The following is a 12,411-nucleotide window of genomic DNA, read 5'->3' on the forward strand; positions in this document are numbered from 1 at the left end:
CGTCTATCGACAGTTGTCGTAGTGACATCATGAACATTCCATTGAAATGGTTACTTGCATAGTGGAGTCTTTTTTATGTTTAGAAATGTAGCTAGCTGGCTAGCTAAACAATGAACCATAATACCAACTCATAATGTCACTACCCCGCATGAATCTGCAGGTAGCTAACCAAACAGGTTCAATTGTCACGAACCTCTTCGTCAGAAGATATGTTGAAATCGCTGTCGGAAAAAGTGGACCAATATGCAGCGAATTGCGTGCTCATCATAATTTATTATAATGTGAACACCACGAACAAAACAAGAAAACAATGACCGCCAGGAACAGTATAGCAGTGCTAAAACAACTACCCACAAACAACAAGACCAAACACACCCTAATATATAGGACTCCCAATCAAAGGCAACTAGAAAACACCTGCCTTCAATTGAGAGTCCATACCCCATTTAACTAACATAGGAACAGATAGAAAACCTATAGAAACACAAACATAGAAAAGAAACCCCAAAACCCTGGAATACATAAACTAACTACCCTCTGCCACGTCCTGACCAAACTACAATAACAAATAATCCTCTATACTGGTCAGGACGTGACATCAATGTTAGCTAGCTAATATTAGGCTATAAATAGCAATGCAAATGGCTCTGAGATACGAATAACATTACTACAGAGATCATACATGTAACATTAGCTAGCTAGCCAGATAGCTCACATTAGCTAACTAGCTAACAGTACACTTTAACTTGAAATGAAAATGACTTTCTGACTAAATTAGAAATGTGTAATATCTGAAAATGTAGCTAGCTAGAATCTCTTACCCAAATACATGGATGGACGCTTCTCCCTCTCTGTCACGGATGCCACGGTTGCCCTTAGTTTGAAGACGTAATATGGAGACGGGTGTTTTGTACAACAGCCTGTGTGTTCTCTTTTTGACTCCGTCGGCATATTTGCAATCAAATGGCAGAATTTCCTCCATCTCCTTAGCCATCATACTCTAATTCCACTGATTTCAAAACTCGGTCCTCCAGAAAGTAGAGAGCAACATTGATGTAGTTCTACTACGTGATATCTTCCAAAAAGCAGTGTTAGAAAGGATTATCTACACATACTGAGCAGCTCATGTTATAGACAGAAGCGTGCTACATGGCAGACCAATCCGAACTCATCTCTCGGCATGTCCAGCCCACTTATCTCAGCCAATCATGGCTAGTGGGAAGGTTGCTGTCTTTTTAAGTGGCTTAACCAACTAGGCTAGTAATTTAACTATTTTATTCATATTTACAGATGGCATAGACGTTTGTTTTTAAGGCACCAGAAAGTTAAATGTTCCAGAAAGCATTTCTGGAACATTTAACATTTTGATAAAGAAAGTTTACTTTCAAATGGCGCTCCTATGACGTAGTGACGCGCGACATACACCTATTTTCCTGAAACGAGTCACAAATGTAAAAAAAACACCACTACAAATGTTGATACATAGGACCAAATCCAGGTGGCACATGGATTATGACACTGGCCAGTGGAATAAAGGAGAAACAAACATTCAGACATCCACTCTCTCGTACTCAGCCCTCCCTTCTAGACAGAGTTAGCAGACACCCTGTGAAGGCTTCCCATCTAGATGGAGACGGCAGACACCCTGTGAAGGACCTCCCTTCTAGATGGAGACGGCAGACACCCTGTGAAGGACCTCCCTTCTAGATGGAGACGGCAGACACCCTGTGAAGGACCTCCCTTCTAGATGGAGACGGCAGACACCCTGTGAAGGACCTCCCTTCTAGATGGAGACGGCAGACACCCTGTGAAGGACCTCCCTTCTAGATGGAGACGGCAGACACCCTGTGAAGGACCTCCCTTCTAGATGGAGACGGCAGACACCCTGTGAAGGACCTCCCTTCTAGATGGAGACGGCAGACACCCTGTGAAGGACCTCCCTTCTAGATAGAGACGGCAGACACCCTGTGAAGGACCTCCCTTCTAGATAGAGATGGTGATCCATCAGTCCTGACCAGACGTTTATTGATCTTCTGGCAGAATATCTGCAGGTGGAGGAGATGTACTGGCCACTGAGACTTATTGTAAAGGTATAGAAACACGTATTGTAACTGTATAGGGACACTTATTGTAAAATTCCACTTATTGTAAAGGTATAGGGACACTTATTGTAAAATTACACTTATTGTAAAGGTATAGAAATAAGTCATTTATTGTAAAGTGGGATAAAGTCATTTATTGTAAAGTGGGATAAAGTCATTTATTGTAAAGTGGGATAAAGTCATTTATTGTAAAGTGGGATAAAGTCATTTATTGTAAAGTGGGATAAAGTCATTTATTGTAAAGTGGGATAAAGTCATTTATTGTAAAGTGGGATAAAGTCATTTATTGTAAAGTGGGATAAAGTCATTTATTGTAAAGTGGGATAAAGTCATTTATTGTAAAGTGGGATCCAGTTGTTTTACTACACAGTTCGGTCTCATCATTTCTCTACCATAACTGAGAGGGAAGAGATGTACACTAAATGCTCCGTTACAATACATTTAATAAATACCAACTTTTAATCCATGTTTCATCTTTTTCCAAAGCTTCAACATTCTCTGTAGTCTGGTCTGTTTTATATTCTACGTCCTATTGTTCAGTTTTTTTTTGATCGTACCTTGAAGCTTGAGGTGATCACAGAAGTGAAGTCTGGGATGCTTGTCAGGAATACATTATTACTGTTCTTAATAGATCGCTGGGAAGCAACGCTGATGTTGATGCCAAACACTCCAGCTGGAATGTTTTATTGACTTGATATTTTGATGAATACATTCAGTATGTACCGTCCTTTATCTCTGGAGCTGCAGTATGTACCATCCTTTAGAACCGAAGCTGCAGTATGTACCGTCCTTTATCTCTGGAGCTACAGTATGTACCATCCTTTATCTCTGGAGCTGCAGTATGTACCATCCTTTATTATCTGGAGCTGCAGTATGTACCATCCTTTATCTCTGGAGCTGCAGTATGTACCGTCCTTTATCTCTGGAGCTGCAGTATGTACCATCCTTTATCTCTGGAGCTGCAGTATGTACCATCCTTTATCTCTGGAGCTGCAGTATGTACCGTCCTTTAGAACCGGAGCTGCAGTATGTACCATCCTTTATCTCTGGAGCTGCAGTATGTACCATCCTTTATCTCTGGAGCTGCAGTATGTACCATCCTTTATTATCTGGAGCTGCAGTATGTACCATCCTTTATTATCTGGAGCTGCAGTATGTACCATCCTTTATCTCTGGAGCTGCAGTATGTACCATCCTTTATCTCTGGAGCTGCAGTATGTACCATCCTTTATCTCTGGAGCTGCAGTATGTACCATCCTTTATCTCTGGAGCTGCAGTATGTACCATCCTTTATCTCTGGAGCTGCAGTATGTACCATCCTTTATTATCTGGAGCTGCAGTATGTACCATCCTTTATTATCTGGAGCTGCAGTATGTACCATCCTTTATTATCTGGAGCTGCAGTATGTACCATCCTTTATTATCTGGAGCTGCAGTATGTACCATCATTTATTATCTGGAGCTGCAGTATGTACCATCCTTTATTATCTGGAGCTGCAGTATGTACCATCCTTTATTATCTGGAGCTGCAGTATGTACCATCCTTTATTATCTGGAGCTGCAGTATGTACCATCCTGTATTATCTGGAGCTGCAGTATGTACCATCCTTTATTATCTGGAGCTGCAGTATGTACCATCCTGTATTATCTGGAGCTGCAGTATGTACCATCCTGTATTATCTGGAGCTGCAGTATGTACCATCCTGTATTATCTGGAGCTGCAGTATGTACCATCCTGTATTATCTGGAGCTGCAGTATGTACCATCCTTTATTATCTGGAGCTGCAGTATGTACCATCCTTTATTATCTGGAGCTGCAGTATGTACCATCCTTTATTATCTCTGGAGCTGCAGTATGTACCATCCTTTATTATCTGGAGCTGCAGTATGTACCATCCTGTATTATCTGGAGCTGCAGTATGTACCATCCTTTATTATCTGGAGCTGCAGTATGTACCATCCTGTATTATCTGGAGCTGCAGTATGTACCATCCTGTATTATCTGGAGCTGCAGTATGTACCATCCTGTATTATCTGGAGCTGCAGTATGTACCATCCTGTATTATCTGGAGCTGCAGTATGTACCATCCTTTATTATCTGGAGCTGCAGTATGTACCATCCTTTATTATCTGGAGCTGCAGTATGTACCATCCTTTATTATCTGGAGCTGCAGTATGTACCATCCTTTATTATCTGGAGCTGCAGTATGTACCATCCTTTATCTCTGGAGCTGCAGTATGTACCGTCCTTTAGAACCGGAGCTGCAGTATGTACCATCCTTTATCTCTGGAGCTGCAGTATGTACCATCCTTTATCTCTGGAGCTGCAGTATGTACCATCCTTTATTATCTGGAGCTGCAGTATGTACCATCCTTTATTATCTGGAGCTGCAGTATGTACCATCCTTTATCTCTGGAGCTGCAGTATGTACCATCCTTTATCTCTGGAGCTGCAGTATGTACCATCCTTTATCTCTGGAGCTGCAGTATGTACCATCCTTTATCTCTGGAGCTGCAGTATGTACCATCCTTTATCTCTGGAGCTGCAGTATGTACCATCCTTTATTATCTGGAGCTGCAGTATGTACCATCCTTTATTATCTGGAGCTGCAGTATGTACCATCCTTTATTATCTGGAGCTGCAGTATGTACCATCCTTTATTATCTGGAGCTGCAGTATGTACCATCATTTATTATCTGGAGCTGCAGTATGTACCATCCTTTATTATCTGGAGCTGCAGTATGTACCATCCTTTATTATCTGGAGCTGCAGTATGTACCATCCTTTATTATCTGGAGCTGCAGTATGTACCATCCTGTATTATCTGGAGCTGCAGTATGTACCATCCTTTATTATCTGGAGCTGCAGTATGTACCATCCTGTATTATCTGGAGCTGCAGTATGTACCATCCTGTATTATCTGGAGCTGCAGTATGTACCATCCTGTATTATCTGGAGCTGCAGTATGTACCATCCTGTATTATCTGGAGCTGCAGTATGTACCATCCTTTATTATCTGGAGCTGCAGTATGTACCATCCTTTATTATCTGGAGCTGCAGTATGTACCATCCTTTATTACTCTGGAGCTGCAGTATGTACCATCCTTTATTATCTCTGGAGCTGCAGTATGTACCATCCTGTATTATCTGGAGCTGCAGTATGTACCATCCTTTATTATCTGGAGCTGCAGTATGTACCATCCTGTATTATCTGGAGCTGCAGTATGTACCATCCTGTATTATCTGGAGCTGCAGTATGTACCATCCTGTATTATCTGGAGCTGCAGTATGTACCATCCTGTATTATCTGGAGCTGCAGTATGTACCATCCTGTATTATCTGGAGCTGCAGTATGTACCATCCTTTATTATCTGGAGCTGCAGTATGTACCATCCTTTATTATCTGGAGCTGCAGTATGTACCATCCTTTATTATCTGGAGCTGCAGTATGTACCATCCTTTATTATCTGGAGCTGCAGTATGTACCATCCTGTATTATCTGGAGCTGCAGTATGTACCATCCTTTATTATCTGGAGCTGCAGTATGCACCATCCTTTATTATCTGGAGCTGCAGTATGTACCATCCTTTATTATCTGGAGCTGCAGTATGTACCATCCTTTATTATCTGGAGCTGCAGTATGTACCATCCTTTATTATCTGGAGCTGCAGTATGTACCATCCTGTATTATCTGGAGCTGCAGTATGTACCATCCTGTATTATCTGGAGCTGCAGTATGTACCATCCTGTATTATCTGGAGCTGCAGTATGTACCATCCTGTATTATCTGGAGCTGCAGTATGTACCATCCTTTATTATCTGGAGCTGCAGTATGTACCATCCTTTATTATCTGGAGCTGCAGTATGTACCATCCTTTATTATCTGGAGCTGCAGTATGTACCATCCTTTATTATCTGGAGCTGCAGTATGTACCATCCTGTATTATCTGGAGCTGCAGTATGTACCATCCTTTATCTCTGGAGCTGCATTATGTACCATCCTTTATTATCTGGAGCTGCAGTATGTACCATCCTTTATTATCTGGAGCTGCAGTATGTACCATCCATTATCTCTGGAGCTGCATTATGTACCATCCTTTATTATCTGGAGCTGCAGTATGTACCATCCTTTATTATCTGGAGCTGCAGTATGTACCATCCTTTATTATCTGGAGCTGCATTATGTACCATCCTTCCATAATAACAGTCACACCAAGGGGCTCTGTTTTAGGTAAATATAAGCACTGGTGTCAGAGCTATAGTTTCAGAAGTTTATCAGAAATATTGTTGCTATTTTCACAACCAGAATTATGAGCGCAGTAGCTGGCGGTGGCCTGAAAGTGCCGGCTTTTGATGAATAAGCAAGTTGGTAGGTTTTGTTGAGGCTTGACCTCTCACTGGCCAATCAGAAAGTGCTCCATGGCTAAATATGTGGTTGCTTCAAGTTATGTATTTTACGGTATTTTATTTTATTTTGTTGTCATCAACTCCAATTCAAAAGTTAGTCCGTTAGAGCCTAGTTTGTTAAATAGCCTACAGATACAACATAGGCCTACATACATTGTGTTATCTCATCTTTGCTAAATATGTTGAACATGTTTGCAGTCCACATTGTAAGAAGCCTAATTGCATGGCTTCATTATGGAAATATATTGTTAAACATAGCATTCAAACTGATATAGGGACTTAGGTCTACTGTAAATTGTATTATGTCTGCCATGTCTGAGCCATGGACATGCCGAACATTGTCACTATCGGCAAGGCTTAAAGAGTTCTAATCAAATTCTATTCAAATGAAACAACAAATTGTTTTAAATATGCTATGTCTAAATACAGTTACAGGCACCATCGTTGTGGGGCGGCAGGGTAGCCTAGTGGTTAGAGCGTTGGACTAGTAACTGAAAGGTTGCAAGATTGAATCCCCGAGCTGACAAGGTAAACATCTGTCGTTCTGCTCCTGAACGAGGCAGTTAATCCACTGTTCCTAGGCCGTCATTGAAAATAAGAATTTGTTCTTAACAGACTTGCCCTAGTTAAATAAAAATAATAATTGCTCCCTGTGGGTGTATAATATCTATGGAGGCTTATAATAATGGGAGCTAAAATAATGATTAAAAAGGGGATGTCTGCTCAGTGTTTTGATGCTCCCAAACTTGATCTTTTAATAAAGCTTTGGTGAAACTTCTTAGGGCTAGAGTTCCCGCTAGCGGGTCATCTTCCGGCGAAACTGGAGGGTGCACAATTCAAATAAATAATCATAAAAATTATGGATATTCAACATTTATGTACATATAAGTGTCATATCGGTTGAAATCTTAAATTCTTGTTAATCTAACTGCACTGTCCGGTTTACAGTAGGCTTTACAGCGAAAACATGCCATGCGATTGTTTGTCGGACGGCACCACACGTCAAAATATTTTTAAACCGGCACAGGTTTTATGAATTCACAAATGGCGATTAAAAATTCACTTACTTTTTAAAAATCTTCCTCTGATTTTTCATCCAAAGGATGGTCCCATCTATAACATGTAGTGTCGTTGTGTTAGATAAAATCCTTCTTTTTATCCCAAAAAGTCTGTTTAGTTGGGGCCATCGATTTGAGTAATCCACTCGTTCATCATGCCAAGATAGGAATCCAAAAATCTACCCCTAAACTTTGTTTCAACAAGTCAAAATACATTTCTATTTAACCCTCAGATACCCTAAAATGTAATTAAACTATTTGTTTTTTCTTTTGGATTTTCTCCTACCATATCTATTGTGTTATATTCGCCTACATTATTTTAACACTTCTACAAACTTCAAAGTGTTTTCTTTCCAATGGTACCAATTGTATGCATATCCTGGCTTCAGGGCCTGAGCAACAGGCAGTTTACTTTGGGCACGTCAGTCAGTCAGAAATTGAGGAAAAAGGGCCCTAGCAAGTTTTATAGGCTGCAATTTGGCAAATGCATTGGGCAGGACAAAAAAAACAACCTTCATTGAGTGGAGGGGGCTATGCTTAGTTTTTTAATCAAATGAAACAAAAAACTAGCAATCAGGGTTTTTTTTTTTAAACCAACAACTATATTTCTAAATAGGATGGGGTCAGAAGCACAATAAATTGCTTCTCTCGGTCTGTGGCACTATGTGCTTAAGTAGGCCTAAATGTCTTTACCTCTTACATTTGCACATCTATACAAAATAGAAGGCTCCAGTCAATTGTATCGCTGCCAGACACATTCTCAAAAACAATGCTGTTGATATGGCATATAGGAGGACTGAATAGCTTGGAGGAGTGCATTTTTGGTAAATAGACAAGGGATGCTCTTTGAAAATGGGGATGGATAGCCTATTTTAACTAAATGAAGCAGGTTTGTGAATCATGAAAACGGGCTGCCGAGTTGTGCAGCGGTCTGAGGCACTGCATCTCAGCGCTAGAGGCATCACTACAGACCCTGGTTCAATTCCAGGCTGTATCACAACCGGCTGTGATTGGGAGTCCCATAGGGCGGTGCATAATTGGCCCAGCGTAGTCCGGGTTTGGCCGGGGTAGGCCGTCATTGTAAATAAAAATGTGTTCTTAACTGACTTGCCTAGGTAAATAAAATAAGGGTAAAACCTCTAGAATATTTTGCTCTCAGTAGACCGTTTAAACCCCTTTACTCATAGGCTAGTTGGCTAATGGCCAGGATAAAAAAAGCACCTATGTGAGGCTGATAAACCAGCCTTGGTTAAGGGGATGCTCCAAACGGGGAACCAATGTGTTTTCGCCTGGCCGGCTGGCGGAGGCCGGCTAGGCCGGTTAGGCTTGTTATCCCTTGCCATTACCAACTGAGTTACCTGTAAAACCTGCTTTTTGCGTTCTTTAAACTTCCCTTTAGCCATGCATGAAATTATTACTTTTTGCGCTTGTTTTGAACTTGTTAAAGACGCAACTCAGATATGGCCATCCCTTCCCCCTAAGCACAAGTAGAGCTGATGTTAGACAGGTACATTACCAAACCTGGTTTAAGGGAAAATGCCAGTGAGACAGTTTTTACATGACAAAAAGGCAAACCATCGTGTGTTTGACACTTGCACCTGCCAAAAATAGAGACCCAGATTGTTTGTTGAGCTTTGGGCAGAAGCACTGCTGGTATAAGAGAGGTACTGGTAGAATCACATGATGCTTGTTTTTCATCTGATAGAGAACAGAATAACACTGCAACGTGTGACATCTGCTTCCAACACATAGATCCACTGAACACAGCTCACTCTCCAGATTTAGATTTTAGTCAGACTCTCTTATCCAGAGCGACTTAAAGTAGTGAATGCATACATTTCATTTCATGCATTGTTTTTGTACTGGCCCCCCGTGGGAATTGAACACACAACCCTGGCGTTGCCACACACACTATGTTGGCGTTGCAAACACCATGCTCTACCAACTGAGCCACAAGGAAGACAGATCCCAATCACCTGAATTCTGATCACCTGTTCACACACCTGTATGTCATTATCACACTATTTAGTTCAGTTCTTTGCACCCCGTCACTGTGAGGTATTGTTTGTTTTGTGACACGTCTTTCAGCGCTGTGTTTTCCCCCCCCATAATTTAATCCTCCTGTGTTTGATAGTTTTGGCCTGCCTTACTAACAACGCTTTTTGCCTATTCCCTGCCTGTACTTTAGCCTATCGGATTTCCTGTTCTCAACCTATTGCCTGATCTCCTGGACGACGTTACAAGCCTTTTCCCTGCCTGTACTGTTACCTTTTTGGACCCCTTGTGTATGACCTTCTGCCTGCCCCTGCGGTCCTTTACTAATTAAGCGCCCTGCGCTTGACACCAGCTCTCTGTCTCCCCTCGTTACACAACCCAACGAACCCTCGGCTGGCTCCGGCTCAGCGCCATCTCTGCCAGCTACTTTACAACTCAGTCTCTCAAACTGAAACCAAATGTTTACTGGCTGCAGGGATGTTTTACCCTTTAAAACAGCTAACAGAATTTCCAACAATACTTAACATATGTACAATATCTAGATGTAATGAAAAGTTTTCTGTCAGTTATACAGATGTGCTCAAATTTGTTGGTACCTGTAACGGTCATCCTACGTAGTGGACCAAGGCGCAGCGGGTTGAGGGCTCATAGTGACTTTATTTAACACTGAACAAACAAAACGATCGAACGAACAGGATTGCAGGCTAAACACACAGCTATGCAACAACAACTTCTCACAAAGGGACAGGTGAAAACAGGCTACCTAAGTATGACTCCCAATCAGCAACAACGATGTACAGCTGTTCCTGATTGAGAGCCATACCAGGCCAACACAAAGAAATACACAACATAGACAGAGAATAGAAATATGAAATATAGAACATAACCAAAAACCCCGGAATACTCTAAACAAACACCCCTCTACATAAACACATATATCAACAAACCCCGAACCACATAAAACAAATACCCCCCTGCCACGTCCTGACCAAACTACAATAACAAATTACCCCTTTACTGGTCAGGACGTGACCAGTAAAAAGAGATTAATTATTGCTTATTCTATAAAGATATTCTAGAATGGCCTGGACACATTTTGTTGGTACCCTTTAGAAAATATAATAAATAATTGGATTATAGTGATATTTCAAACTAATTCGTTTCTTTTTTTTTTAATAAGTATCACAAATGTCTCCAATCTTGTAATCAGTCGTTCAGCCTATTTAAATGGAGAAAAGTAGTCACTGTGGTGTTTGGTATCATTGTGTGCACCACACTGAACATGGACCAGAGAAAGCAAAGCAGAGATTTGTCTGAGGAGATCAGTTAGAAAATAATAGACAAGCATGGTAAAGGCTACAAAACCAATCTCTAAGCAGCTTGATGTTCCTGTGACAACAGTTGCAAATATTATTTTAGAAGTTTACGGTCCATGGAACTGTAGCCATCCTCCCTGGGCGCGGCCGCAAGAGGGGGGAAAATCGACCCCCAGATTGAACAGAAGGATAGTTCGAATGGTAGAAGAAGAACCAAGGATAACTACCAAAGAGATCCAAGCTGAACTCCAAGGTGAAGGTCCGTCAGTTTCTGATCGCACCATCCTTCGCTTTTTGAGCGGAAATGGGCTCCATGGAAGAAGACCCAGGAGGACTCCACTTTTGAAAGAAAAACATTTAAAAAAAAAGCCAGACTGGAATTTGCTAAAATGCATATTGACAAGCGACAATCCATCTGGGAGAATGTCCTTTGGACAGATTAATCAAAACTGGAGCTTTCTGGCAAGTCACATCAACTCTATGTTCACAGACAACAAAATGAAGGTTTCAAAGAAAAGAACATCACTCCCACAGTGAAACATGGAGGAGGCTGGGTTATGTTTTGGGGCTGCTTTGCTGCGCCTGGCACAGGGTACCTTGAATCTGTGAAGGGCACAATGAAATCTCAAGACTATCAAAAGGCATTCTGGAGCGAAACGTACTGCCCAGTGTCAGAAAGCTCTGTCTCAGTCGCAGGTCATGGGTCCTCCAACAGGATAATGACCCAATAAAACACAGCTAAACAAACCCATAGAACGAATAAGAACAAAACGTTGGACAATTCTGAAGTGTCCTTCTAATGAGTCCTGATCTGAATCCTATCGAACATCTACGGAAAGAGCTGAATCTTGCAGTCTGGAGAAGGTACCCATCAAACCTGGTCAGGAAGAGTGGGCCAAAACTACCTGTTAACAGGTGCAGAAGGTACTCTGAGATAGCTGGAGCAGTTTGCTCAGGAAGAGTGGGCTAAAACTACCTGTTAACAGGTGCAGAAGGTACCCATCAAACCTGAGACAGCTGGAGCAGTTTGCTCAGGAAGAGTGGGCCAAAACTACCTGTTAACAGGTGCAGAAGGTACCCATCAAACCTGAGACAGCTGGAGCAGTTTGCTCAGGAAGAGTGGGCCAAAACTACCTGTTAACAGGTGCAGAAGGTACCCATCAAACCTGAGACAGCTGGAGCAGTTTGCTCAGGAAGAGTGGGCCAAACTACCTGTTAACAGGTGCAGAAGGTACCCTGATACAGCTGGAGCAGTTAGCTCAGGAAGAGTGGGCCAAACTACCTGTTAACAGGTGCAGAAGGTACCCATCAAACCTGACAGCTGGAGCAGTTTGCTCAGGAAGAGTGGGCCAAACTACCTGTTAACAGGTGCAGAAGGTACCCTGATACAGCTGGAGCAGTTTGTTCAGGAAGAGTGGGCCAAACTACCTGTTAACAGGTGCAGAAGGTACCCTGATACAGCTGGAGCAGTTAGCTCCGGAAGAGTGGGCCAAAACTACCTGTTAACAGGTGCAGAAGGTACCCTGATACAG

Source organism: Salmo salar, chromosome 22 (genome assembly GCF_965601325.2).
Source record: "Salmo salar chromosome 22, fSalSal1, whole genome shotgun sequence".
In the NCBI taxonomy this organism is placed as follows: Eukaryota; Metazoa; Chordata; class Actinopteri; order Salmoniformes; family Salmonidae; genus Salmo; species Salmo salar.